Here is a 5,363-nt window from a genome sequence, read left to right on the forward strand (position 1 = left end):
AATCAAGCCACACTAGTTAAAGAGGAGGTCATTAGCAACAATGGTGTAGATTTTGATCTACCCACTCCATAACATATTAGCATTAGGAATAGGCCATGTAGCATCCCTTTAAGACATCACATGACTCAACACATGCCATATAGATCCTATAGCTTGGGGTAGAGGGGTGGGGTGGGGTGGGGTGGAGAGTTATGAGATGATTTGTTGTTGACTATTAGTTTTGATGTGCTAATTTCAACTTCAGATTTATAAACAAATACTTGTCAATTGCTTCATATGCATATGTTTCCTTATGGTGTTTGTGAATGTAAAAACGTAATTTTTATCAAGTTTTATGTGAAATTCATGAGAAAAATAGCATAAAAGTAAAGTGTTGAACAACAGCGATAAAATGTATAGCAAACCATCAACATGAACGCTTAACACAATGTTTTGATGAAGGAGTTCACCCCTCTTGGGCTACATCTCCTTGGTCCAACTTCCATGTCTTGGGGATCTATATTATCTTAATAATGGAAAACGTGATGTTAACAATGCTCTAATGCTCATGAAACCTGCTTCAATGTGCTTAGAAATCCCAAATCAGCTAGGAACACCTTTTCTTGATCTCCATTTGGTCAAATTTTGCCCAAGTTATGGTCAAAACAATTTCTCCTAGTAAACTTCTACTAAAACTGGAAGAACTCCAGTTAGTTCCGCTAAAAATGGAGTCAGTGTCAAAATTGGAGGTATCGCTAAAGTTTCCGCCGAATTAAACTAGAGTTTAATTAACGTTAATCAGAGTTAATTATGGACTAATCCATAGTTAGTGCGTTAAGCGCAGTTATGGTAACCGTTAATTTGTAGTTTAGGTTGTTGAGTCACATGAGAGCGGTTTATGTTGGCGGTTACTTTTTATGTTGGCCACCGATTCTGGTGTAGCCATTAACCATTACCGTTGAAGTTACGTTATCATGTTCATAAGGGAGGGGGCTAGCTCCCTCCTAACCCCCAACCACAAACATATTAAACAATAAATATACGCGGTGACCTATAACAGTTAAGTCATGATGTAGTGGTATAATGATATGTCATGTGGTTTGTATGGCGTAGGTCTCGGTTTCGACCCCTCGGCCTGCTATAAAATTTTACTGCGCATCAATATATGTAGTCCTTTGGGGAGGACATGTGGCGGCCTCCGGGCTTGCCACTTGTTCCCTCCTCATTGGTCCATTCTAAACCAATGAAAACAAGCCACGTCGCCACACTTACAAACCAACCACAGGATGCCACTTGTTGAACTCTGATAGGCTGTTGACCACCATTGACTCTGGCCAGTCACTTACCACGTCAACAGTATGGCCTGTTGACTGTGTCGTGACTATACTTTTTTTTATTGTTGCAAAATTCCATTGTTTGGCAAAGCAGACAGAATGCAATATCTTCCTCATACAAACTCGGCTTTCAGTGAAACGAGTTGCATTGGGATTGTTTCGCCGAGACGAACACAGTTGTTCCAGTTTCAAGTGATTCTGAGAACTTTGAGTTTTGAGCTAAATACCAAGCACCTGGCCATTCCTCCCCACTAGAAGCCTTTTGGACCCCAAAAGATAGTATCAATTGTTCAACAGGTGAGCGTACAACTCCCTCATCTTCTCGATCTGCAACCATTTGGACTTAGAATTCTTTTGTCCCATGAGTCCCACTCTAAGGTATTCGACATTCCCTCTCTTTGAAGTTCTGATTCTTCCGTCAAGTATGAGATCTTGCTAAAGTTCATCAAGATATTCTGGAGAAAAATCATCTATTGATGGCAACTGAACATGCTCTCCTTGATCATCAATCAAAGGAGGCTCAAACAACCTCAAATTCTCAACATTAACAACAGAGTATATTTGCATATAAGGAGGAAAATCTAGCTTAAGTGCATTGTTACCAATCTTTTCCAGAATTTTAAAAGGACCATAATGCACTGGCTTAAGATTTTTACCTTCCCCTTGAAGTCTCTCTTTGCTAATATATAACCAAACTTTGTCTCCAACTTGAAATTTATGATCGACATGGTGTTTGTCATGCCTTGCCTTGTAGCTGCTTTGACTTCTTTCAAGTTGTTCCTGCACTGTGTGATGTATCAACTAAATTTTCTCTATGAACTTCCTTGCCTTATCGATGTCGCTATGACCATCGATGGTGACATCTTTCTCAAATATGAAGTCCAATGGCGATCTTGGCAATTACCCAAAACATGCCTCAAATGATGTTGTATTTGTGGAAGAATGCTTTGTCCTATTATATGCATGTTGTATGTAATGCAACTGTTCATCCCACAACTTGGGATGTTTGTTACAATATCCTCTAAGAAGATGAATGACTGTCCTGTTGACCACCTCGATTTGTCCATCTATTTGCGGATGAAAGGTTGTACTCTTCTTCAACTTAGTGTCCATCATGTCCCACAAATTTGACCAAAAACTCCCAACAAATGGAGAATCTCGATCACTTACCATGGAAGTAGGAAGACCAAAATGAACCCAAATATTTTGAAAGAAAAGATGAGCTATTTGTTTAGTTGTAATTTTCTTTTTACATGGTGTTAGAATACACATCTTGCTCAACCTGTCTACAACTACATACAACTAATCATGACCTTTCCTTGACAATGGAAGACCTCCTACAAAATCCATTGAGATACTCTCCCATGGACATGAAGGTACCGGAAGTGGAGTGTGCAATTCTAGTTTCCTATTGCTAGGCTTACTTGTTGCACATGTCCTCTAATGAAATGAGATACATTATCAAACATGCATGGCCAATATCAATACCTTTGGAGATTCGCTATTGTCTTGCCTACACCAAAGTGTCCAGCAATCAATGAAGTGTGTGCCTCCCTTATGATATTGTTTCTTTCTCCCTATGGAATACATAACTTGCCCAAGTGATACAACAAACTGTTATGTACATGGTAATCTAACTCTTCAATTTGGTTTCCTTGCCTCAAGCTTGCATACACATCTTGAAATTCATTATCATATGCATATTGCTCAATGTAACTTTCATGTAAGAAAAAAAATTGCTCGAGTATAATAGGCCTAGAAAGCATATCAACTACCTTATTGTAGATTCCCTTTTTGTATTTGATAACCAAATGAAATTGTTGTAGAAAACCCATCCATCTGAAGTGTCGTGATTGCTGCAAATTTGACTGTGACTGTATGTACTACAATGGTTGATGGTCGGTATGGATAATGGTCTCCCTCCCCATCAAGTAGTGTTTCCATTTTTTAACAATTTGTACCAATGTGTAAAGTTCTTTGTCATAAGTGGGATAGTTAGTCACAACTCCATTAAAATTTTTAGAATGAAATGAAATGGGCTTACCATGCTGCATAAGAACTGCTCCCATGGCATAATCACTAGCATCTGTTTGAATCTCAAATGGTTGTCTAAGATCTAGAAGAGCCAATACCAGTGTTGAAATGATATTTTTCTTTAAAGCATCAAATTCTTTATGTTTTACATCTCCCCAATGGAAGACTTTCTTGACACTAGTCAATGCATGTAGTGGAGCTGCAATGGAAGAAAAATTAGCAATAAATTTCCTCCAATATTGTGCTACCCCAAGAAAGCTTCTTACCTCTGTAACTGTATTGGGCTTGGGCCAATTTAGAATGACCTCAAACATAGAGGGGTCTATCTTCATCTCGCCTCCTCCAACAATGTGTCCCAAACACACTAAAGAAGTGTTGCCAAATTCACACTTTTACATCTTTAAAAATAAATGTTCTTTTCTCAAGACATCAAGTACTTTGTTCACATGCATGACATGTTCATCTCTGGATTTGTTGAATATGATAATATCATCTAAGTAAAAAATGACAAAGTCATCTAGAAATGGTCTCAATACATCATTCATAACTCTCATGAAAGTAACTGGAGCATTTGTAAGACCGAAAGGCATAACAAGCCACTCAAATAATGCTTGTTTAGTTTTGAATGTGGTTTTCCAAATGTCCTCTTCAGCTATTCTAACTTGATGATAACCACTTCGCAAGTCTAACTTAGTGAAATAATTTGCATACCTCAATTGATCAAACAAATCATCAATTCTTGGGAGTGGATAATGATTCTCTATCGTGATTTTGTTCAGTGCACAGAAATTCACACACATGCGCCAAGTCCCATCCTTCTTTGGCACCAAGACAATGGGTGAACCACAGGGAGAAGTAGATGGGCGTATGATACCATTGTTCAAAAATTCTTAAATTTGCTTCTTGATTTCCATGCTCTCCATAATCAACACACAATACATGCCAATGTTTGGAAGTGGAACATCCTCCTGCAACTGTATCTCATGCTGAATTCCCCTCTTGGGAGGTAACCCCTTTGGTTCCTGAAACATCTTGCCATGCTTTCTTACCACATCAAACAAATCAGATTTTAATTTTTCATCACAAAAAAATATTCATAATCAATATCATTCTTTTTATTGATCGTGAGAAGCACAAAAATTTTACTTTCATTTACTAGTCTCTTCATCTACCCTTCATTAACCACATAAATGTTTAACTTTTTGCGATGGGCTCTATCAATATACTCTACTCCATCCTTGAGAAATAGGTATTTTTTCTCATGGCGATAAAATACTTCTTTCCTATCATACAAATAAGGACTTCCCAAAATGATTCCTGAGATGTCAAGTGGAACTACATCTAACTCAACTTCATCAATGAATTTTTCAGTAATGGAAAACTTGAATAAGCATTTCCTTGTAACTTGTAAATTTGCATTATTGACTATCCAACCCAATGGATATGGCTTATGATGAGGTATAGTTTCAAGGGTAATCTTTTTGACCAAATTTTCTGAAATTAAGTTTGATTCTGACCCACTATCAAATAATGCATCAATCTTTGTATGATTTGAAATTACCCTTACATGGAACAACTCTATTCTTGATTCTTCATTTGGAGTGTTATTGTGACTATGTGAGGAACTAGTGCTTGCAATAACTTCTTTTCCTTTTGTAACCATGGCTGAAATCTTGGTCTCATCACCAAAATCTGATCCAAGATCATGTTGCGTGGTAGCGGACACCTTTTATTTTCCCTTATTGTTTTGTTTCTTAGGACTTAGTTCAAGATGAAATTTCCAACAATGGGTTTCATCATGCCCTACATTGAAACAATGTTGTCATATAGTTTCCTTCCCTTCTTTTTTCACTTTCCCTTCAATTTTCCACCCTTCTCTTTCTCCTTACCCTTGAATGGCTTCTTCTTACTACCCTCTTCCTAAATGTTATTTCACCTTGCTTCAAGGTGTGTGTCTTGCACACGTACCTCATCCAAATCCCTTGGATTGAACATAAGGATAATATGTTTTAAGTA

This window comes from Pinus tabuliformis, chromosome 7, assembly GCF_031772625.1.
Source record: "Pinus tabuliformis cultivar Carrire ecotype Pingquan chromosome 7, CPIR1, whole genome shotgun sequence".
NCBI lineage: Eukaryota > Viridiplantae > Streptophyta > Pinopsida > Pinales > Pinaceae > Pinus > Pinus tabuliformis.